Genomic DNA, 25134 nt, shown 5'->3' on the forward strand with positions numbered 1-25134 from the left:
TAAGAGGCAAAGGTGCATGTGCAAGGCAGTGTTTTCAGCAGAGGGTGGCCAACAGAGGACACTGCTGTAGTGAGATCAGACGGCACCTCATTACCCTGCCTCAAGACTGAAATACAAAAATGACTTTGAAGCCCTGTGCTGGAAGAAATACATACTAAGGCCATCAAGCATCTGAAGCCTTTTTTGGTAGGGCAGCTAGTTACCAGGGAGAGAAGCTCTCGAGTACTTCAAACTGTGGAGGTACTTGGGTACTGCAGGGACAGGCGTGGCATAAGTTGGCATTAAGAGTTGGAAGTGGTGGCTGTGGTGAAGCCTGGTGGGAGGCTTCCTTGTTGGTTTGATGGTGATGCCTAGGACACTTAATACAACTCCCTTTTCCTCTTTTCCTGTTTCAAAACCAATAAATGTTTCTTTCATGCTGCTACTATTGTGAATAGCTTATGAGCTTCCTCTTCATATGAGGACTGTAGCCCTTTTTTTTCCAAGCAAAATGAGAACAATTCAAGCGCTGTTCCCTGAGAAATCATCTCTGCAAAACTCTGGGTAAATGTGAAACGTGAGCTTCCTGTTGGCTGCAGATGCTTTGTTACTTGCTGGGGCTCATGCGGTTTCTTTCCAGCCTTGCCTCACAAGAAGACTTACTGCCTTCATTTTCACTAGTATATATACCCTTGACTAAGATAAAATGCCATTGCATTGTTTCCTGATACCAAATCTGTGTACCTGGTATTATTTAAAATAACCCTTATAAAATAAATACTACCACAGTGAGTCCTCTTTTTTAATGAACCACTGAAGTACTTTTAAGATTTTCTGTCTGGTTAAAAAAAAAAAAAAAAGTAGGTGAAATACTAATCCATTTTTATCTCTTCTACAGCCCATTTTACAAACACCTTTAAATGGTGTTTACAGATATTGCACTACTGCTCCTTGATGCAACAAATTGTTAAGAGGACACAGTGATTTGTAGCAGACGGGTGGGGACAAAGAAGAGATTCTTTGTGAGTTTGGCAAGAGTAATTTCAGTGGACATCAAGAGGCAAAACCAAAAGTGGAGCAGGCATGGAGATGGGAATTCCAAGACTGAACACAGTGAGCAAATGCTTCCTGCCTGTGAACTTGGAGAAGGGCAGAAAATGGAGCAGTAGTTGCAGAGGCAAGAGAAACCAGGTTATCTGATTTTCTCTTCTTTCTCTTCTTTTACTCTTTCTGGAATGCCCACTTTGGATCTTAAAACCAAAATCTTCTTTTCACGTGAGGTTAGTCTTTGTGTTGGTCTCTGTCTAAACTCCCGCCTTTGACAGTGCTCCTTATGGAGGCTTCTCCATCTCAGAACCACTGGGCCTTGGAGCAGGCAGGCAGTGGTAGATGGTCACCTCCGTTTCCCTGCTCCTGCATTCTCCAATATACCCCCCCCAGCCTCCTCACTCTTTCTTTTCTATTAAACAGCTTGAGAACTTTCTCTGTTTAACCTCTACCTTGGTTAATTTTTTCCCTCAGCAAAAGGGCAATTCATTTGACTTTTGTACATTGTCCAATTTCTCTGTAACTATATCCATCCTTTCTGATTGTCCTGATTCACCTTGGTATCCCCTGTCAATCTTCTGCTTCTTATCCTGTCACTCAGCTTCTGTACCTTGTAGTCCTTCAGCGCTGTTGACTCCGCTGCTGCTTTTAATTCTTCTTCCATTGGTTGTCCTGTAAGGGCAATTTGTTTAATCTTTTTCCCATTTAAAACTCCTTGTTCAGTAGTAATTAAAGAGTAATGTAACACTCTGAGTCATGTGGCAGGCCTAGTTTTGGCTATTAAATTAATTTCTCTGGATCTTTGTTATTTAGTAGGTCTGAGCTTTCCTTTTGACCCAAAATGGTGATAAAGCATAAGACTATCAGGAGATACTGATACAAGTGGAAAGTGAGGGAATATGCAGAGTTGAAAGCATTGATTGCTATAGCACCAACAAAACAACTTTCCCAAATCTCTATAAATAGACTGCAATTCAGTTTTTAAAACTTAAAGGTGAGTATGATTAAAGTGGCTATGTATAGATGTAAGTGGTAGCAACTAGTTGTGGTGTACCAGCTAGATGTGTGAAAAAAAAAAAATTAAAAAAACCCTCTTTTTTTTATTGGGGGGAAAAAAATGTTTTCCTTTTTTTTTTTTTTTTTTTTCACATGGGAAGATACAGAAAAGTGATAGCTTGAAACAGCATTTCAAAAATTGCATTTATTTTTCTGAACAGTGAGTGTACTCTACCAGAATTGACTGTTTCTGTGATAGTGTTTGAAATATACCATTACTCAGACACATGCCCTGTGCCAGCCATATTACTTGTAAGCAATAAATCAGCTTATCTTCAAACAAATGAAATCTGACAGCTGGCCTTTCATCACTGCCTATCAAATGAATATGTCAGACTGTTCAACTCATTAACCTCCTGCTTAAGTGAGAATCCAGTCTGGGTTTCATATGAAGTGAGGTCATGGTAGCCTTTTAGCATCCGCTCTTTAAGGAAGTTCCTAAGGGTTCTCCTTCTAGGAAGAAAGATATGAAATCCGCTCCCCACTCAACCCAAATCCTTCAGCCCCTTGCAGAAATTTGTAAGGCTGACGGAATAATTTGGTCATAGTGACAACAGGGAAATTCAAGCAAATGGCTTTGGAAAGGTCTGCGTGTATCTTGTTCTTGTCCAGATATGCAACTGTAGGATTGTGATTTATGCTATTTAAAGAAAAGTTGAAAATAAATTATTTTGTAAGCCAGCCTCTAATTGCCGAACACAGAACAACTTAGGCTGAGGTGTTTTAAGTTGCGGTACCTGTTACCTAGACACTGGGTAATAGCATATGGATCAATTGCCCCCTTTCTGTGGGCAAATGTGGGTGGATGTTAGGGTACATGGATATAACTTCTGCAGATGTGAAGAGGAAGCAGAGAGCACAAAGGAAAGTGTTTCTAAGGAACGGTCTGGTTATAAAGAGTTTTCAGCAGAACTGTGTTGCATGTGGGTCAAGCAGTATTAACTTTATTCTGCTAGGTTTTGGACAATACACAGTATAGTCTTTTCCAAAACCATTTATAGACTAAACTGGAACACAGACTGATGAGATAAAGAAGTGGAGTACAAACAGAGCTGTCGAGTCTTTTACTGTACAAGTCAGACTTGCAGAATTGACTCCTATCTCACACTTCCCTGCAGTCCTCTGCGCTGTTTTGTGGGCTTTCTTTGACCCTTTTGCTTTCACTTGACTCAACCTTCATCACAGGCATCAGATCTAATGTGTGAGAAGATGCCTGAGAGGTCTACAGGTAAGTCTGGAGAATAAAACCATGTAGAATTTCAGCAGGCAAAGAGTAGTATTGAATGCAGTAAAACGCTGCTTTTATTCCTGGCAGAAGCCCCCCAGAAGCACAAGCAAACAAAATGTCATCGGTCTAAAAATAGAGGTAAGCATGAATTAAAAAAAAAAAAAAAAAACCACAACAAAAAACCTGCAATTATTTGACCTTTGGGAAGCTTGGTTCCATATCCAACATTTGAAAAAATCGTAAGTTATTTGGAAATTATAACTCATAAATAAACAGGCTTAGGTTATTTTATTTTGATTGTGACTGTGCCATTTCTTGTACATGGATGAATATGGTACAATATGAATTGCCCATAAGTTTTCTTACCTCCTCCGAGTTCAGATTTCTTTTCAAGGTTCATTTTTGTGGAGCTCTATATGTCAGCCAAGAAATGATGATCCGAGTTACATTCAGATGGTTGGAGTAATAGTTGGATACGTAAGGGAGCATCATGGAAAGAAAAGGTCTGCTTAGCCTTTAATGAATGAAAAATTGAGAAACAGATGGTGGGAGTAAGATCAGATTCATAGTGAAGTCCCAGAATGTTCTGTGCTAAGACTTGTCCTGTTCATGATGCTCATGAATATCCAGGAAGAAGGATCAGTGTTGGGTTGACATGTTTCCTGTTGGGAAAGTCAATGCTAAAGCTTGTGGCAAAGACTTACACAGGTATTTCATGATACTAAACAACTGGCCAGAAAGAAAGCACAAATGTAACTTCTTGTCAGCAGATGAAAAGTGATGTACCTAACTAGGCATTCAATCATTTCTAAATCAGATGTTTCTGTTAAGGAAAAAGATCTTGAAGTTGAAATGGATTGTATTTTGAAAGACTCAGCTTCAACATTCAGCAGTGGTCAAGGATGCAAATGGGGTGTTAGAAGTGGTTTGGAGACAAACCAGCAGATGCTGCCGATGCCCGCAGCACTGTAGTGGCATGCACACTTCTCAAGTTGTGCATGCAGTCCTGCCCAACCCTGTTTTTTCTCTGATGTACGGAGAAGAGTAGAGGATATGGAAAAAAGACTTGAAACTTCTTCCAAGACTCAAACTTTTTAGCATGGAGAGGAAAGCCAACAAAAGGGAAATGGAGTTGAAGTTCATACAATCATGAATAACTTGGGAAAGTTAAATAGGGAATTACTGTTTGCTGTTTCTGATCGCATGAGCAATAGGTGATAGATCTCAAATAGAAATAGGAAACAGTTTTTACATTTAGTTCCAAAGTCTAATGTCATTTCTCATAGAAAAATGTAAACCATTAAAAACATTACTAGATTCTAAGCTCTGTTTACTGTTAATGCAGTGAGTTAAACTAATGTGGCAAGTGGACAGATAACGTTCCTTCTGAGGTAGCACAAATGATCATGGTTTTCAGTTCCTTCTTAGTTTCCATCTCAACTTTAAAATGCATATGACCATAATGTACAGGTCTTATGTGATGCCTGTTATTTAAGCTGAAGACATACTTGAAAAGTCCTGAAAGTTACAGTTGCCTGTATAAGCCCATGTGTGTGAGAGTCTTAAAAGTGCATTTTCTATTTACAGATAAGGCAAAAAATTTTGTTTGAATGTAAAGCTGCTTTCTCTCAGATGTTGGACTGTTGCCCTAGTGTTATCAGTTTCAGAGTTAGCAAAATCAAATAGGTTTAGACTGATTCTACAGTGATGATACTCAGTCTCTCAGAGAGATTAGTATCTCATTAGCTTCACATGGCATTAGAAATATGTTTTTTTAATTGAGGTTGGGTATTCTGAGGGAAAAAGAACAGTTCCTGCTCTTCTTATGTTGTTGCAGGTATGCTGGCTTAGGGGATGCTGTGGTCTTTTACGTACTCTGTGTGGCACAGAACGATGATTCGAAGCCCTTGGCTCTATTCTTTCCTTTTCTTTTAAAGATGAATTGTCAAAGGGGGACATGCAGGGGTATTTGACATACCCAGGGAAGAGAGACCAAATGTAGAAACAGACTCTGGCTTTACAAACTATGCCAAGTATATCGTGTTTATAATAGTCCTCTTAAGAAATGTAATTAATATTTTCAAAAACTTCGTGTTATAAATCTGTGTTTTACTAGGAAAAAATACCTTGTGTACAAAGGAAGAACTTGCTGCATCCTGTCCTCTTTATATTCGAAAAGTTTGTATTGTCAAGAAGAATAAGAATGTAAAACTAATTTGTTTTTGACACCTCGTGTCTGCTCTCCACGTGGAAGCTGAAGATCAGCAAACATGAAGATTGTCTTTGTTACAGATAATGTCATCTTTACAGATGAGGTGACCAAAAAACCCACAATAGACTGATTTGGAGGTAGACTTTTCTCTGCACAACAAAAATGGGAGTATCTAGAGATCTTACCTAATTACTCAGAAAAGTGCCTAAGTCTTTAAATTATTTTCGTCAATACAAGAAGATACTCGAGCAGAACTCACATGTTTCTATCTAGGCTTTGGGTTTCTGTGACTTTGCAAATGTTCTTATCTGTGCTGGTTAAAAGATATGCTGTAAATACATGAGGTTTTGGCACCATAAGAGGGAGAAGGATATCCGTTTTCCCAGAAGTAGGGAATTGTATTCATTTTTTCTGTGTGTGTTATAGTATTGTGGGAGAAAAATATTTGAAAGGGCTCCAAAGGGGTCAGTGGCCTGTTGAGTCAGCCTCCCTTTTCCAAGGCAGAACCAACTCTTGGCATATGTTTGTCTAAAACTTTAACCGCCAAGGAATTCTGCAACTTCTCCATGGAATCTTTTCCAGTGTTTTACTGTTCTTGCTGTCAAAAAGTTTTTCCTAAAGATTAACCTCTAAATGTTCCTTGCTTATAATTAAATTTCTTCTGTCGTAGCAACATACCCTTTTCCCATGCGGTAGTCCTTTCTATATACAAATGCTTATGACCAAGTCATTTTTTTCCTCGAGACTAAACAACTCCAGTTTGCTCAGTTTTTTTCATATGCCATGTTTTACATGTTTTTCTTTGCTCTTTGTCTTTCTTGGACTCTACAGTATCTCCTGGCACTGGAACTCTATTGTCCATAACATTAAATTATTTGAAGGCTCCCTGGAATGCTTTTTGGTCTCAGCTAACTAGTACACTCCTGCCTTAGGGAAATGTTCAATTTACTTGTATACATGTCACCTGAGCGTCCAGAGCAGCACTGCAGAATTATTAGAAATCTATAGAACATGATTTGCAAGGCACTTCTTGCATATCATGCCTATCCTTGTTGCTCACAAATCTCATCAGCAGTAACTTTATTATATTTATTTTGGGGTCACTGACTGAAAAAAAATGCTGTTAAACATCATCAAGCCCAGTGCCAGTCCCTGTGGATCCCTGCTGGAAATGCTGTATTTTCAAGGTGATTTCCCAGTTGCAGCTACTGTTTGAGACCTGTTATTCAGCCACCTTAATCCAGTTACTATGTGCTTTACTGATAACGAATAGTGCTAATTTTTGAATCAGAATGTCATGCAATAACAACTCAGGTGTCTCATCTGTCTGTTGCATCTATGTAGTTACCCTTATCAACCAAATTGTTATTTCATTGAAGAATAAAACCAGCTTTATTTGATGAGATAGATTTTCCACAGAATTGCATTGACCAACACTAATTATATTCTTATCTTCTAATTCTTTATTTCTCAAATGTATTATGTTTATCAAGACTGGTGTCAGGCTAACTAGAGTGTGTCTGCCAATGTTATCTGAAATGACCTTTTGTTATTGGTACACTTGCAGTCTTTAAAAGATTCTGTAGCAGCCAAAGATTTATATATCAGCAAGATAGACTATTTTTCAGCTAATCTCTTCTAGACTTTTGGATGATACTTACCCAGCTCTTCTGATTTTAAAAGGTTTGTTTTTGCAGTAGATACTTTCTGATACTCTCTTCAGTTATCAAGCGACTGGAGTACACTCTATCATGACTTGATGCAGTAACTTTTCTGCCACTTCCCAAATGCAGGGTAGACAAACCTTTTCTGCATCTTCATTAGCAACTTTGCCATCCTGATCCATAGAGAACCTGTACTTGTGCTTTTGTTCTTAATTTGCTTGAACATTTTCAGTATCCTGAGTCCTTGGAGGTGAGAATTTTCCTTTGTCTTATTTCCTTACTGGTTTTCTGTCTTTTACAGCTTTTACCATGCTACCATTTATTCCTCTCTTTTCCAGTTGTGTGATTTGATAAAAGATACCTTAAACTGCTTTTGTTTAACCACCAAGCCAAGAAAGGCTGTTAGCCCATGTTATTTTGCTAGGCCAAGCCACAGGTTCTGGACAGCTAAAAAATAGTTGTAATATTTTTTTGCGATCAGTTATGCCCATAGTTACGGAAGAAATAAATATGTAGTCAGTCCAAGGTGGGGAGCATCTTCTGTTGGAGCTGCAAGTGTGTGCTCACGCATTCAGTTCAGACTTGTTTCTGTTCTCTAGTAATTTTCAGATTGTGATTATTACTTTAGAGGTAATGTGCTTATATTATCAGTTTACAGTTCTTTATCCAGAAGACAAATTTAGTATTTAATAAGTTGTTTTTTGCTGGAAGATTATTGGGTAAAATGTTTTAAAAACAAATGCAGTGAAATGCTGCTGTTGGTTTCACAGAAAGTCAGGCATACGTTTCCTATCTTGGAAGTGTGGGAAAGTGAAAGCTCGGTCACTGTGCAGTGGTGGAAAACAGTATTGTTCATTCTAGTGGAAGGGAAGAAGAAGAAAATGGCAATTGAGATAAAGTCTGATTCGGTACTGATTTCTGGAGAGTAAGTGTTTGGGTGGCTGGCGAGGCAGACAGGCAAAGGGGCAAATGAGGTTGAGCTGCACTAAAATGTCAGATGTACGTGGAGAGGTCTTGAATCAGAATGGCACTTTTTGGCATTTTAGCTGCTCTTCTAGAAGGAATATTGTGGAAGGGGGAGAAATGAGAATGAAAGTGCCTTTCAATAACACTTTGCCTGTAATTATGTTTTTTTCATACTACTCATATTTTTTTTTTATCTGCCTTTCTGAATGGAAGTGGCATTTAAGTAAATGTTTTCAGTAGGGTGGATCAGAAGCTAGAACTAGGGATGGAATTAAATTACTTAATAAAACTGAACTTGTATCTTCCCTGTGCTTGGAAATGTTTGATGGATTGGAAAAGAGTGTAGACCTCAGAACTGGGATGTATTACAATGGCAATGAAGAAAGAAGAGTGCGAAGAAAATTGGCTAAACCTCTCTTAAGGTATAGATGATTGAGGCCCTCACAACAGACTTCTGCTTCTTAATTTAAAGTAGCACAGATACATAGGAAGTTCCTGTTGCCAGTGCATAAAATAGGCTTCTTGTATGTGAAAGCAATCAGGCCTGTAACATTTATGTGTTTTCTCACCAAGCCATTTATTGGCAGGCTAAAGGTGTGGAAAATCATGACTCTGTTGTCCTTGAGATGCTTAGATGAGATGGTTGCCTTGGAAAGTGGGAATTTTATGGCACTGTTTCACAAGTCAACCATTTGAAAACTAGCAAATGAGTTCCCTAATCCTCCAAAGGCCTGTGAAGGTGAACAAGGAAGGGGGAGTCCTTCGGCAGCTGGAGAGGCACAACACAGCCTTCTGCTGCGGAGCTCCTGTCCCACGGGCCAGTTCTCAGTGCTGCTCTGTGACCCTTTCCACATGAACTGTAATGGGACCTGTCTGTCCTCCACAGGCACCGACTCAGCACCTTTTAGGAATTGCGGAAGGGCAGAGAATTGCCAACATTTAAGTAGTTTCGCATGTCCTCACGCAGCAAAGCTGACACATGGTTTGTCTGAGTGCAAGCAGTCGTCGTGCCTGGACTGTATTCTGCTGGAGCAGTGGCTCAGAGACAGCTTCTGAAAATCTGCAGGTGCTCCCTGCCACTTTCAGACACATTGTCTGTCATTGGGGAGACTGAAGTCAGCAAATCTAGATGTTTTGAATTTAGCATTTCCCACGTACATAATGATGTGTACGAGAGCTTATCTGGCTTTGTCTTCCATATCCTGCTTTATTAACTGTATTGTGGTCATACGGGAAAAAAACAACTATGCATGATCAGCAAAATCCATCCAAATGCAACTACCTCCACCCTCATCCACAGTTTTACCACTGCACGAAGATTAAAATTGACACAAGGATTCTATTTTGCTCCTGTTTCTTCTAAAGAGTATCTTCTGGAAAATACTATTTTGACATGCATGCGAGAGCCTCACTATTTGTCTGCACTGCTGTCACAAGAGCACACAGTAGAGATTTCCACACTAGTTTTAAATTAACAAACTAATATTGGAAGAAGTTTCTTTCTCTGCAGCAGCACGAGATTCAATATGGGCCACTTTATCTTCCCAGGCAGTGACTGTTTCCACGGGGGAGCATGTCCCTACTTGCCACAGCAGACAGACAGTTGTGATGCTGTCTGCCACTGACTCCTAGCAATTCTTTTTCACCTTATTGCGGTATCATATTTGGCAGAGTTAAAGAAATAAGGAAATTCTTTTGAAGCAAAAGAGTGAGCATACAGAAATTAAAGCAGCCCTAAGTTCAGGGTCAATCAGTTAAGATCCAAATCTTATGCTTAATTGTATCAAAATAATGTCACACTTCTCTATCAATGTATCAGGAAGTAGCTGGAAGCCTTACTGATAATGAAGCTGAAATGCATAAGAAATACCTACTGCATGTGCTCTATTTTGTTCTAGATTGTCTCTCTAGCTATTTTAAACCTCATTATAACTGGAAAATTACCTTGCATAACAGCGTGCACTGTAAGAACTGAAAGGGTTTGTGAATAGAAAATGGCAGTCAAGTTCCATTGCAATCAGTAGTGCTGTTTTTAGGCCAGCTGAGTACTACTTCTGAAAGGTTTTCTATGGTTAAAATGTGATTGCTATCAGTGTGATGGTAGAAGCTCGCAGAAAGAAGTGAAATTTCTTCTGGCATTGCTTGAAACAAGCTTAAAATGCTCCTGCTGAACTGTGCTGGGAGTTCGAGCAGAATTTCTTGTCAGGTGGTTAAACTCTGTCCAAGTGTAACTTAGTGACATGATCTCTTCTCTCACCATTTATATTACTTTTTAAGAGGAGCAAAGTCTTCACAAGAAACAAAACTATTGCTCCTAATATCCCTCTCTTTGGGAAGTGTTGGAATTTGATGATAATCCCAACATCCCTCTCTTTAGGAAGCACTTGGAGTTTGATAATGAACCTAGAGACAGTATCTTCTGAATAGCTACCCCTTCTGTAGGAGATGAGCAACACTCTAGATGCTTCTGAGGCCTGAAGTTCTTCTGAGGCACCTACACAGTCTGAGAACTGCAACCCATTCCTACAAGGCAGAGGAAACTGCAGTGTTCGTGCTTCTCTCCAGCTGCCCCACTCAGTCAAACAGTAACCACATCTGGAAGGGTAGGTCGGGAGGCTTGTTTTCTAATCCAGCAAGACAGGGAAAATAGAGACACTGTCAGAAGATCAAGGCCCCAGAGAGGCCTAAGTGGCATTCACTTATAGGCCTAGATTTCAATAGAAGATGCTTGGCAATTAATCTTTCTGGTTTCTGATGTGGAGGAGGAGCCAAGACTGGACCCGTGTAGAAGTGAGAGCACTTGTTCTTAAAGCATTGGTTTTCAGATGGGTTGCATCCCATGGTAAGGAATTACTCCTTGAAGATGAACTTCTGATAAATGCAGTCCTGTGATTGTGGTAGGTTCCTTAGCTAGCAGCTGCCCCTCTCATTTCCAGAGATGTGTTGCCTGGTTGTCACTACAAAACTAACTTTTCTTTCCTTTATTCTGTGGGGACTTCTTCGTGGGAAGGTAAATTGAACTCAAAATCTGATTCCTATGTCTCTTTGTCCTGTCAAGAGACTCCTATGTGGATACATTTTTGGAGGTTCCTCCATCAGCACGCAAAAAGTGGCATGTGTGTTTCTCTCTTTAGGGGTGGGGGCTTATTGCATTGAGTGGTTCCTGCACAGTTCTTGACAGATACAGTGCTCTGTACCTGGCACCGTCTATCAATGTCTGTTCACTCCTTCCAAGAATCTACTGCGTGGACTAGATGAAGGTAGCTCCTCTCTCTCACTCACTAGCCTCTAATCCCATGTCCCCGTGGGTAGGGAAGAAACATGTCAGGTGGCGTCTCCTGCTCTCTGCAGTCAGTATTACTCGCATGAGACTGCTGTGCTCTCAGTTAGCAGCTTCCCTCTTCTTATCAAGTGTTTCCAGAGCAGCCATCCAGCACTTGTCCAAGAAATAATGTGGCAAAGCCTATGGTCTCCCAATTTACTTTTCTAGTGTAGGGGAATTGTGTACTATGCTGCGGAAACTGCTTCTGCCCTTGACATCACTTGCTAGTTCATTTGACAGGACTTAAAACATTCACTGGATTGACCCCACCTAAGCAAAGAGCAGGCATCTATAATTTACTTCTTTAGACTCTAGTTTTTCATGGTGGTTGCACCTATTTTACTACAAGACCAAAAGATGAAGTTCTGCCTCCCCATCCTGCTCAGTATTACAGTACTTCATTTTGGATTACCCTAGTTTCAGTTCCAGCTGTGACTGTTTCTGCTGGCTTGGTTCCTCTCACTGTCCTGTCTTTGTGATCTTGAAAATTTGGAATTGGTGGGATCTCATAAGGACAAGTGTCCTAGCCATGCTTATGCAATGAAGGAGCTGATTACTTTTTCCATGGGGCAAAGTGTTCAAATAGTTCAAATTTTGAAGCCACTGAAAAACCTTAAGCTAGTTTAGGGCTTTATTTGGGCAAAACAAGAAACTCTTTATATGCTACATTTAAGTTTTCAGTAAATTGTGACTTAGTAGAATAATAAATTCTATTATTATGTGTATAATAATAAATTCTGTTAATCTTGTATTAGTAGACTAATCAATAATCAAAACTCAACCTGTGATGCATGTAGTTGTGGTAATATAGAGGAAACCTTAAGATGCAGTTGCTGTTATCTCTCAAACATACATGAATACACGTTTATATTATTCTTTCATCCCCCTGCCTTTGTCTCTGTAAACTCACTGTGGCTTACATCAGAAAAATAGTCTGCAAAAATTACTTAAAGTGGAGTAGAACTGTCCTGTTGCTTCAAAAAATCTCTTGAAACATTGGTAACATTCAAGATAAAATGATAAACCCTTTCCTTCTTTAATCAACCACAAGCCAGTTGTGACAGTAAGATCCAGTTGAGTAGTAACTGGGAAAAGCTACAAACCCTAAGTCCTCACCCAGAAAGATCTTGGCCTTAGCATCCTTTTGTGCTTTTGAACAGCGGTCTTTCACCCTTTATCCCTTTCTACCTCACTCCTTGATCTTCTTGCTCCTGTCCTTTACCCCATCCTAGTTCTGCACCCCTGAGCGCTGTGCTCCAGGCAGTTGTACAGATAAAAGCAATTCCTGATATTTGCTTAGGTTAGTGATGCCATTTTAGCAACATTCCTTTATGAATCTATCTGAATGCTCTGCAGCACAGAACGAAGCAGCAAATACATAGGGAAAAGAAAGGGAGGAAACCTGGCCTGTGTCACAGGTTCCTGTTGTCTCTGACAGAGGAAAAGGACGAAGATGAGAGGAAAGGGATCTGTGTGCCATACGTTTAAATGGCTGCAGGCAAGGCTGAAGCTCTGACAGTGCAGGACGGTTGCTGGAAGGCAGCAGGCAGTAGGACAGCAGCTCTGCTTTGGGCTTGTGAACTGACTGTGGTTCTAGAAAGTAGCCAAGAATCAGGTGTGTGGGGGATAAGGATTTATTTTTGATGAAGGAAAAATGCTATCTAAAGAAAATGAGATCGTAGAAAGGAACTGTAGGTTCTGCACGTTGAGCTTAAATGTTTGAGTCTGATTGCTTATCAGGACATTGCAATCCTAAGATTAAAAAAAAAAGGGGGGGGGGGGGAAGCATAATTTCTCTCTGTCTTGTGGTATGATTACCTTCAGTTTGGTGACTTTGCTTTGAGTAAGGTAAGCTACTAATTCTATCCCTGTGCCTCTCCTCCTCCTTTCTACCCTGTGGCAGCAGAGATCAGCCTCCAGGACAGTAGCTGTTTCCCTGCTGAGCTGCTCCAGTGTGAGCAGGCATGGGCTGCTATATAAAAGACAGGTCTGGTCATGGAAGGAGGAAGAGTTAGAGAGGTTTTAATTATCCCATCTCTGCGTGATTCAAACCCTCTGGTTGACAGTGCACAGACTTCAGGTTTTTGTTGTAGCAAACAGGAAGGAGGTAATGCAAAGATTATTGGGCATTCATTGAGGCTGCAACATGATAGGGAAAATGACTGCAAATGGCTGAAGGGTTAAGTGTTAAATCTAGGCTTCCAGTCTAGTTTGGATACTTGTTTGAACTATTTATCATGGGCTTTGTCACCCATTCCTGTTCTCTGCACCCCATCTTCATTCTTGTCATCTGGCCATCCTTGAGATACCATGGCCATCATTCTCCTCATGCCAGGCAACCAGAGCTTGAGTTTTGTTGCAGTAAGGGAGCAGTGGCCGTGGTGTGCTGGCTGCCTTACAGGCATCCTCCTGGAGAACCTCTGCTTAACCTTGGCTTCTGAATTTTCCTTCTGATGTGCCTGGAAGGAGATTGGAGTTCAAATTGTGCTGCTGCATTTTAAATATGTAATGCTATCAAAGGTCCTTGGAACATGTTGGATAGGTATCCTTTTTTGAGTTTTGTACACATTTAGCTTTTTTTTAAAAAACAAAACAAAATTACCTGAATGGCTGTGTATTAAATAGCCATCTTTTTCTTCTCTATACCGTGTGCGATGCAGAGTCTTACTGCTATTAATAGTTCCTGTATAAATGCATTAATGCGTTAGAACCACTATTTGTTTAATACTTACAAAGTCCCTTCAGAGACGTTGGCAGGTGTTATCCCCATTTTACAGAGGAAATGGAAACATGGAGAGATGAAATACAGTGTCTCAAATATCCTCTGATTCTGGATAGCGAGAACGGTGTGTCTGTACCCAGGCTCCCAACTATGCAGCCCTTTTCAACAGTCTCTTTAGCAGCACAGCTTCATTGTGTTCAGCAGCCTCAGCCGCGACACCCTCCTCTTCCCCTGCAGTCTCATTTTGTTCAATACGTACCTGTTAACTTTTCCCGCAAATGAAGACGATCCTACAGATAATAGCTTTCTTCATTATACTCTTCCAAAGGACACCTGCTCGGGGGATGAGGTAGTGTATGATCACGTAATTAAAGACTGTATAATGTCCATTCCCCAGTAGGGGACTATGGGGAGCGTGGCAGCCGCAGCCCCCAGCTCCCATTCTAATGCCACAGTAGCATCTGGTGGTTGGAGCAGCAATTGCACATGCAAAAATAGGGCTTTTTGGTTTCTTGTGCTGTAGAACTGGGAGGGGCACATCTCCCTAATACTGCTTTGCGCTTTCTGGGGATAGAAATTGCCCTATTGAGGCAGAGTGTTAGAAAAAGAGATTGTCTGATTCTAATATGCTTCTATAGGATGCGCATTTGAATAATGCACACCCACCTTAAAATCTGAGCAAATTGGAGTTTTCACAAGGAGAGAAATGAGGCTTTTCTTTGACCTTGGTGTAGTCCCTGCTCCAAAGGATGGAAGGTCTAAATCTTCTGTATAAAGCAGTTGAGTTGTTTGAGTTTTATCCTAGCTGGTAACAGAGAAATAGCTGAATAGCTGCTGCTGAAGATTTACCTGCTGTTTTCTGGGACTGACACTGATGTGAAAAATGTCAAATGGTTTAAGAACTCAACATGATCATCAAAGATGATGATCTATAATCTGTCTATACATAGTGCAGCCAGCTCTACACATTGCATATGTTCTCCCTTCTGCACAGAAGAAATTAGGAAAAGCAGGTTTCATGAGACAAAAATAAGGTCTCTTTCAGAAAAGAAGTAGTAATTTAAAATTAAAGTGATTCTTCCTTGCAGTGGTGCTTTGTCCATTCTGGTTACAGTTCATCATCAAGCAGGCTGGAAACTACAAAGATTATATGTACATTCTGAAAATGCCTGGCGAGCTGTTTAGCCATGGAGCTTGACTTCTGTGCTGACAGAACGCTGTGGTCAAATGCTGTGTGCTTGGCCCCACTTATGCTAGGTGAATATGGACTGTGTGGGTGAAGGCTTGTAATGGCACTCACAGGAATGTCACAGACTCTGAGCTTCTGTCCCCTGGCTCTCCATGGGGCTTCTCCCACTGTGAGATGACAGGAGGGTTTCAAGTCTGGTCGTATGAGGGGCTTCAGAACTAACAGTACCATAGATAGCTCCGGCTTTCCCATCCTGTTGCAGCTTCTTCCACAATTTTTCGGCTGAGAGATCTCTGAGTCCTTTACTTGCTGGCAGGATGTGGGGAATCACCCCAAGTACTCAAGCTGGGAAGGAAAGCAGAAAAGTAGATAAGCTGCACTAATGTGGACGCTAGGTAGAAATACTGGGGAAGAAATGCTGCAGTGTGGTTCTGCAAGTGAGCAGTTCCTAGTTTCAGTATGTTTCTCCTGTTTTTGTAAGTTGGGGAGGATCTTCACGAAGACATAGTTAGGCCTCTCCCGCTTTTTGTGCCAAGCAGACATTGGTAGGTGATGGTTGCGATGGCTCATAGTGGATTATGGATAGTGCTGCACACTGAGTTTGACTTCAGGCTGTGGCAGGATGGCTTCCCGACGGTGTGACAGAGCTGCTCTGGGCTGTCATATCTGCCTTGTTGGGCCACGTTGTATAGAGACTTGCTGCTTTCTGTTAACTATGCTTGGCTGAAGTGGGGCGAATAAGCCTATTTCTGCCCATGCAATTGGACTTCAGCTTGAGTAAATCAGAGTTTCTGTGCTTGAAATGCTGTTTTCTGCCCTAATATCACGGTATTGTATAACTTAACAATAAAAACTGTCTTCTGTGGACTTTAGTTATTTCCTAATAGGAAAAGGGATAATGTTAGCGCAAACTTTTTTTGAAGATTGTGTGTTCTTGCTTTAATATCATGTCACTGAACAAAGGCCAAATAGTTTTCATTGATAAACTTTTCATATCTTATTCTAGGTTTAAAGCAGAAGATTTAGGTGGTTCTTCAGTGCTCAAGAAAAATTAACTTCCTTCTCTGCGTTATGCTTTTTACTGAACACTCTCCAAACTCAGGATACTATGTCAATGTACGAAAAAAATATATCTGTAACACATTGATTAAACTGGAACAAATCACCTCGTGGTTTCTGGAAGGTCAGACTGAAATTGAGCTTGGAACAGAACCTACAAGAGTGCATTCCTAGGCCTAGGGGTTAAATCTATATAGTGCAAATGCTACAGGGGTATGAACCTTTGTTCCCTTTTGGGACTCAGTACATTAATTAGTCTGTTATGACTGCTAATTAGCCCTTCCTGCATCTCAGTTTCCAGTCCTGCACTTTTAGGGTTGTGATTTTCAAACTTTGCTATCACCTCAGGAACGGTCAGTTATATAAATGTATGGCTTCTTGTTTTCCCGTGAACATTATCTAAACTTGCAGAATTTTTTAATGCTGTAAGGTATTTGAAACAGTAGTAAATATAGGATTATGTTCACTAAATGAATTGGAAGCCGCAGATTTTGAAGGGTCAAGTGTATTGTGCGTGACAGCATCTAATTGAAAATAATACCAGAGAAGCTGTCAGACAGCAAGGCTTCCTTCCGCATCAGGTGAAGTGGGGTGGCCGCAGTGACTTTTCTGCTGAAGGACCATGTATGCTCACTTATTAGTGGTTTCAGACTGTCTTGTGCTGTCTGCCTGTGGAGTTACTTCTCCATATCCAGTTGGAGAAGGTAAAGGCTGTAGCAGGTAAGCACACCAGTGACAAGTTTATATAAATGCATGAGAGAGCAAGCAAAGAGAAGTTATAGGTTAAACAAGTATTTGCAAACATAACAGTTAATAACATCACACTGTCTTTCAGAAGATCCAGCGTACTCTACAGTGGGTTCACCGCGGTCATTTTAGCTCCAGTAAATATCACCAAATGTCTTTTGTGTGTTTATCTTAGGAAGTTACAAAACAGTACTCCATGATATTTTATCTGGAACACCTTGTTCCATCCTGGGGTTTCTTGTTTTTCTTCCGAAGGGAAAAGCGTACGTGTTTCACACCATTGGTCATCTAGCTTGATGCTGGAATCCTGAGTGTGCCGTGGTGAAAGGTTTCCATGGCTTTGTCTATCTGCCTGTTGCTGTTATTTCCTCAGAAAGTTACAATTTGTGCTTGTGAGAGAGAACATGCTGTCGTGGTGGTTACGGATCTGTGCTCAGAGGCAAATGAAGAGCGTGATGAAGAGAGAGCATTTCCCATTTCCTGCCAAATAAGAAAAGAGTTAGGCCTGAGAGACAAATCCATTTTCTGACAGCCCATGTCCCACATGTCTCACTTCAAACCTTAGGCAGCTCCAGACCTTAACTACTGTGAATCGCAATAATGGACAGATTCAGTTGCAACTTCTATTTTGACTTCAGAGTGGAAAAGCTCCCTAAATTAAATGTGGTGGATCAAATCCTCAGAGGTTGCAAAGGCTGGGCAGTGGTTTCCTCTTCTCCCCCTCTCCCCCATCCCCATCTGCAACAACAAAACCCCCTGCAACACCCTGGCAAGTTTGTGTTTCTGCAGAAAAGGTCATTTAGTAGACATGCTACTCTATGTGAGGCAACCTGCACAGGAAGAGCTCAGCACTTTGTCTAGACTGTCTGCATATTTCTTGACATGAATAAGAGTTGGCCTTTATTGCTTGCTTCATCTCATCCCTATGTTATGCTTGGATAAAGCCTCATCTGTGATATACGAAGAGACTTTATGGAGATGGCTGTTTGTGCAGTGGAGCGTGTGGTCATTCCAGCTTCATGGTAATCTGAGAAAGTAGGTAAGATAGTAGTAGTAGTATGAAAATGGCATGTAGTGTTAGTGGAAAAAATGAGCTACTGCTCATTGTCCCCTTTCCATCTAACAAAGTAATCTCTGTTCATCATTTCTTGTTACCCTTCCACCTCTTGTCACACTGGTATTAAGACTATTACATGAATGAAATGTGTTCTGTAAACTCAGGTCAGTTCTTAATGGACAATAATTCAAATGATGAGACATGTAATTGGTTATAACTTACTCTAATTGACATGCTTTTTCCAGGACAACTCCAGTGCTCAGACAGCAGGAGCATGGGTGTTATTAACCAGGGCAAGTGTGAAGGACGTCCCACTTTTATATGTCCTGTTTTGTTTCCCTGGATCAGATGCACGATAACTTTCAGCCAGACAAAATGTCTTTCAGGTCATGTACATATAAACATCTTCAACCTCAAAATCAGCCAGAAAATTCCTGCCTACCTTAATTATATTAAATTTGAATGCTGTTCATGCCTACCTTAATTATATTAAATTTGAATGCTGTTACAGGCAATGCCAGATAATGAGCAGGCAGTAAAAATTAGGTGACACTGCAGTGCATGTGTCTGCTGTGTCTTTCAAGCATTGGTCACAGACTCCTTCTTTCCAAGGAGGCTAGTCTTAGGCCAGCATTTAAGAAAGAGTATTTTATATTCTTTGAATTACCAGAAATTTGAAGCCCTTATATGTAAAAGGGCAGAAGACAAAAAATTTATTTCAGAAGGTGCTACTTGTAGCACTAACAGTGCATTGACTTTTTTCCTCCTTCTAGCCCAGGACTTAAGACTGAAAAAATGTTTTCAGATGATGGACTGCACTGATATTGTATGTTAATGTAATTGGCCATCTTAAAATTGTACTGCCTTTAATTTATTTAAATATAGAAGAATAAATATTTCTCTAAGTTGAGCAGACAAAAGTAGGCATTTATTCCTGCAGAGTGGAAAGCTCTCATGAGCTTTAAAGTCCTTTTTAAAAAATAACTGCAGCAACTGTGAAGGTTTTTAGTTATGGCAAGACTGAAAATATTTTCTCCTTCTCTGTCTTAGACTCCCTCAGAGCTTCCAAAGACTACAGTCACCTGTCAGCCAATGATAAAAGAAAGGCATTTTCTTAATGGGAATCAGATACTGGTTTAATACACAAGAACAATCAAAAAGCACTAAAATTTACATGTTCCTATTAAGCTATTAAGTGAAATTTTTGATGATTTATGTTTTTGCCTGTTCCTGAGTTTCTGAAGAGCATTTAGTGTCATTCTTACAGTGTAAAAAAGTTGAATGTCACCTACTGTTTTTTCCTCCTGAAAGTTCCCTGCCTGCCTGCATATTTAAAATGTGTCTTAATTCCCATACTTTATGTAGGCATGCTATTAATTGAGGGGAAAAATTTTGTAGGCCTTTAGGACAGCTTCTAGGATCGTTATTTTAATCCCAGGGAGTTTTTGTTCATTTTGTATGGTGCAAATGTACTTTCTTCTAGACTGGATGCACAGATTTTAATTTGCTGTAATGCTCTGGGTTTCAGCCATTTCCTTACTGCAAATGAATAATGAATAAGCTGTGGTTTGAAAGCTAATGGTTCAAGATGAAATCAGAAGCTCATTGCAACATGGATGATATTCATTTGTCATCTCCATGGAAACATCTATTTATCAAGACACTGCAGCTAAGACTGTAACAAGAAAGTAAGCGATTGTTGGAATGCAGAGCTTTTGCTGGGAAGCAGATTTAGCAAACAAATGATAGGATTACACAGGAATGCAGCATTATTTTTGAAACTGGATTTTTTTTAAGAATACATAAATCTTTCACCTCAAAGGATATGGATTTTGTTGTGTTTTGAAAAGTTGAAAAATACCAGTAGAACGAGGAACAAAAAGCATAGGTATCCTGGGAGATCTCTCCCATTCTCACCTATTGTGGTCCATGTATCTGAGAGAACGCGGTAATTTCAGAGCTACAGAGTTGCATGGCCTCCTTGCATCCAAAGTATGGCAGCATGGCCCCCTGCATATAATATGCCAACTATAAACTTAACTGGATTTAACAGTTAGTGCTGCTTAGCAACAGAAAGGATTTTCTGTTAGGTAAATTTATGATAGAAAAAACTTATTTCAAACTTTTTCTTAACTGGGTTTGGGTTAAATCCTTTATTTCTGTTAGTGGGAAATAGAGGCTTGCAGAAGAGGCACAAGGTAGTGTAGGTATCATTCCTCAGGGCTGGGCTCATGGTTTCTTCTCTCAGACAGATTATTCTTTTCTCATTTAAATAGTCATAATAGTGCAAGCCTCAGTCCTCCTGAAACACTGTTTAATATGTCATTCCATAACGAGCTTGAGTTTTTAATTTTATGGATGTAATGCAGTGGACTCTGCTTTTTTTTAGTACTCTTAAGACAGCTTTAATTGTGTGCCAGGAGGTAACCTCAGAGCTTGAGAGGCAACAGAAGGAACGTCGAAGGCTTTTTTTTCTAACTTTCGTTTATGGTGTGTTTCAGCTTTTTGAAGCAGGGAAGAGCTTTCCCGAGCTGATGCAACTCTTTCCCAGGAATGCCATGTGCCCTTGCTGGGGCAGGTGATGCAGGAGGGAAACAGCCTTCCCCCCCCCCCCCCCCCCCCCGCCCCGAGTTTGACTGAAGTTTCCACAGCCAGATGAAATAGTTACCCCTCTTCCTCAGGAACAGGGTCAGGGATAGTTCAGCTTCTGGGAGTGAGGTTAATCAAGACAGGTAGCTTTGTTGTTTGATGCCCGGGTAAAGTTGGTGAGGAATTTGTTCACAGGGCATAGGCAAAACTGAGAGGGATTGGTGGTGGTGAGGATTGTTTCCTGTAAATTATGGACACACAATCTGTTCTGTTACTTATTTCTGTTCCACTTTGGTTTACGAAAGTGTCTGAGTACTGAGGTTTGGGTTTTTATTTTTTTTGCCTTTTTTAAGGGCATAAGCTATTTTGGAGCATGCTCATAGCCCCCTGTCAGGGGTTTTTGCTTCTAAACCTGTATAAGGTCTGCTTATTATCCTTTACAATTAGTTTCAAAAATGAGTTTAGAAAAAAAAATGAAAATGAGAAATTTCAACTTGATTTTGCAGAATATGTACCATGTATGTGGCTGTTCCAGAAATGAGGCATACATTTACTTCCAGCGTGTTAGCAGTCCTCGTGACATAGGGAAGCATTTTTATGTTGATACAAATAGTGCAATTTAGTAGTTATACAAAGTATTTTATGATATTATGTACACCTGAATTGATATCCTCTAGCCATGGTGATGATGATCTCCTGTAGTGCCTCTTGTCCCATGTTACTATAGAGATGGAAGATGCTTTAGTAGGACCTGATTGTGAGCTCCAATTGTCAAACATGTAGCCTCTCCTGTTACTTCCAAGGGCAGAATATTCTTTTGCTGTCCAAGAGTGAAAAACAGGAGATGAAGAGTAAGCAGAGAGACAACAGGGTGGGAACAGAGCCATTGAGGCAGCAGATATTAATGGAAAAAAGAGTGAGAGTGTGATGGCAAGAGAAAGTGAACTGAAGGAAAAAAAAAATCACAGAATCATGGAAAGGTTGAGGCTGGAAGGGACCTCTGGAGGTCACCTGGTCCAACCCCCCTGCTCAGGCAGGGTCACCTAGGGCAGGCTGCCCAGGGCTGTGTCCAGATGGCTTTTGAGTATCTCTGAGGCTGGAGACTCCACCACCTCCCTGGGCAACCTGTGCCAGTGCTCGGTCACCCTCACGTTAAAATCTGTTTCCTGATGTTCAGAAAAAATGGGAGAAAGTGTGAAAAATAGATGTCACACTACGAGCACTAGCTTGGGTGATTGCCCACAGGCAAGCATAGCTTTAAGAAGTTCATGCATCTGAAATGTCAGAAAGGGAGAAAGGCTTCCTCCTGGGTAGAAACAATAGATTTCTCACCTTTAAAAAAACAAAAGTCACTGGTCTTGAAGTTCTGCAGTGAAAGCTCCCTTGAGGATGTAGGAGAGTTCATTTATGATCCTCTTTTCCCCTTTATTTCTCCATTTATGTGCTATTTTACCCCTTAAGCCTGTCTGGATATAAAGATGCTGAGTATGAAGCCCTAAGTCTCTTTGCTAGAGACTGTAAAACAAAGTAAAAAAAATAAAATAAACCAAACCCAGCGGACGCTCGGCTCTCCCCGCAGAGGGGGGGAGAGGAGCGGGCTGGGGGCCGGCCGCCGGCGGGGAGCGGGGCAGCGCCGGGGCTCCGCGGAGCCGCAGCTCCCCCGTGTGTGCAAGCGGGAGGCGGCAGCGGGGCCGCGCCGGGGCGGGCCGGGGGCTCCGCTCGCTCCGCTCGCTCCGCTCTGGGCCGGCTGACCGGCCGCCTCCGATCCTGTCCAGCCCGTCTCGTACGGTACCTCTGTGCGCCTACGTCAACAGGCATCACTGCTTTCAAATAAATAGTCAGATTTAAAAACGCTGACTTTTAACGTGAAAGAAGCTTCTGTGAGATCACGGTGAACCAAGCAAGTGCGTCGTATATTGCTGAGCTTGAGTATGCAGAGTGTTTGAAGTCTGCGCTGGATAATTAAAATTGAGCGAAGACCTCTGGAGCCACTTCAGATGGACAAGGAACTATTTAGCCTCATTTAGAAGCAGAATTCATTTCTCTGAGTATTCATGGCTGGTTAGGAGGGAAGGCAAGGCTGCTGCGTGCTGTTAGGATGATGGTTCTTTTTCAACAGTGACTTCATTCTGAAGTGGTTACTAATGAACTTAGTAAGGTAGACAGTTATCTTTGCGCAGGAAATATTTCAAAAGATGCCCCAGATAGTAACTTAGAGCTTTATGTTCTTCTGAGCCTCCAAGTTGGTTGAGTCATTGTGCCATTCCAAACAGTGGGTGGTTTTTTCCCTCTCAAATATTTTTCCATCAACTTCTGGGTCGCTTGAAAGAAATTAATACATTACTTGCGTGATCAAGTTTCTATTTGCAGAGGCAAGTTCTAATGTAGTCTGGAGGATCTTTAAATGTATCTTATGAATCTCTGTTAGTACTCTCTTCTTTTCCGTTGCTGTGTCTCCATTTTGTCCCCCTCCTGCACTAATTTGCAGGTTTAGGAAGTTTTGAGACAATTAGGGATGCCAAGTAAATGTATTTATGTAGGTTAACTAGTAAGGCTGTTTTTTACTGAGACTCTAAGCTACACCTGTCAGCAGTGAGATACCTCTTGAAGGTAATCCAAAGCACTTAAAGTTTTGTTCCTGCTCTGAACCACCTTTTTTAAAATTTGTCTCTTTCCATCTAAGAACTTTCTGTTCATGAAGTTGACTTCTGTGAATATATTCCCTCTGTGTATAGTAGCAGGAGAAAAGAAATACAATTTATTATAACTTAGTTTTAGCTTCTCTTCCTACATCTCTCAAGTGTATGGACTGCAGGACCAGGACTGGGGGAGCAAAGTCCCTCCCACTGTAAGAGAAGATCAGGTTCATGACCACCTGAGGAACCTGAACATACATAAGTCTGTGGGACCTGACGAGATGCATCCCAGAGTCCTGAGGGAATTGGCTGATGTAGTTGCCAAGCCACTCTCCATGATATTTGAAAAGTCATGGCAGTCAGGTGAAGTCCCTGGTGACTGGAAGAAGGGAAACATTGCACCCATTTTTAAAAAGGGTAGAAAGGAGGACCCTGGGAACTACCGACCTGTCAGCGTCACCTCTGTGCCTGGGAAGATCATAGAACAGACCCTCCTAGAAGCTATGCTAAGGCACATGGAGGACAGGGAGGTGATTCAATACAGCCAGCATGGCTTCACCAAGGGCAAGTCCTGCCTGACCAACCTAGTGCCCTTCTATGATGGAGTGACTACATCAGTGGACAAGGGAAGAGCTACTGATGTCATCTATCTGGACTTCTGTAAGGATTTGACATGGTGCCCCACAACATCCTTCTCTCTAAATTGGAGAGATATGGATTTGATGGGTGGACTGTTCAGTGGATGAGTGCTGTCCCACCACCTTTGGTGGTGACAGGTGGTGTCCCTCAGGGGTCTGTATTGGGGCCAGTACTGTTTAATATCTTCATCAATGACATAGACAGTGGGATCGAGTGCACCCTCAGCAAGTTTGGAGATGACACCAAGCTGAGTGGTGCAGTTGACATGCCTGAGGGACAGGATGCCATCCAGAGGGACCTGGACAAGCTCCAGAAGTGGGCCCATGTGAACCTCTATGAGGTTCAACAAGGCCAAGTGCAGGGTCCTGCACCTGGGTGGGGGCAACCCCCAGTATCAGTACAGGCTGGGGGATGAAGGGATTGAGAAGAGCAGCCCTGCAGAGAAGGACTTGGGAGTACTGGTGGATAAAAAGCTGGACATGAGCTGACAATGTGCGCTTACAACCCAGAAGGGCAACCATATCCTGGGCTACATCAAAAGAAGCATGGCCAGCAGGTCGAGGGAGGTGATTCTGCCCCTGTACTTCATTCTGGTGAGACCCCACCTGGAGTACTGCATCCACCTCTGGAGCCCTGAGCACAGGAAAGACATAGGCCTGTTGGAGTGTGTCCAGTGGAGGGCCACAAAAATGATCACAGGGCTGGAGTATCTCTCCTATGAGGACAGGCTGAGAGAGTTGGGGTTGTTCAGCCTGGAGAAGAGAAGGCTCTGGGGAGACCTTATTTTGCAGCCTTTCAGTGCTTAAAGGGGTCTTATAAGAAAGATGGGGACAAACAGGCAGGGCCTGTTGCGATAGGACAGAGGGTAATGGTTTTAAACTCAGGGAGGGTAGACTTAGACTAGATATGAGGAGGAAATTTTTTACAATGACGGTGGTGAAACACTGGCACAGGTTACCCAGAGAAGGTGGTAGATTCCCCATCCCTGGAAACATTCAAGGTCAGATTGGACAGGGCTCTGA

At 41.4% G+C, this 25134-nt stretch overlaps 1 protein-coding gene across 4 annotated transcripts in view; it reads left to right on the forward strand.

The window, feature by feature from the left end:
- The window catches only part of DCLK1 (doublecortin like kinase 1), a 249765-nt gene that overhangs the window by 85992 nt on the left and 138639 nt on the right, over window positions 1-25134 (forward strand). The window contains exon 1 of one of the 4 annotated variants that reach the window (XM_072850362.1): window positions 18104-18226. The exons of the other annotated variants lie outside the window; for them this stretch is intronic. The gene's annotated coding sequence lies outside the window, so the exon portion shown is untranslated. Of the gene's footprint in view, window positions 1-18103; window positions 18227-25134 lie in introns of those variants that run through there. 4 annotated transcript variants of the gene reach the window in all.

Source organism: Ciconia boyciana, chromosome 1 (genome assembly GCF_034638445.1).
Source record: "Ciconia boyciana chromosome 1, ASM3463844v1, whole genome shotgun sequence".
Classification (NCBI taxonomy): domain Eukaryota; kingdom Metazoa; phylum Chordata; class Aves; order Ciconiiformes; family Ciconiidae; genus Ciconia; species Ciconia boyciana.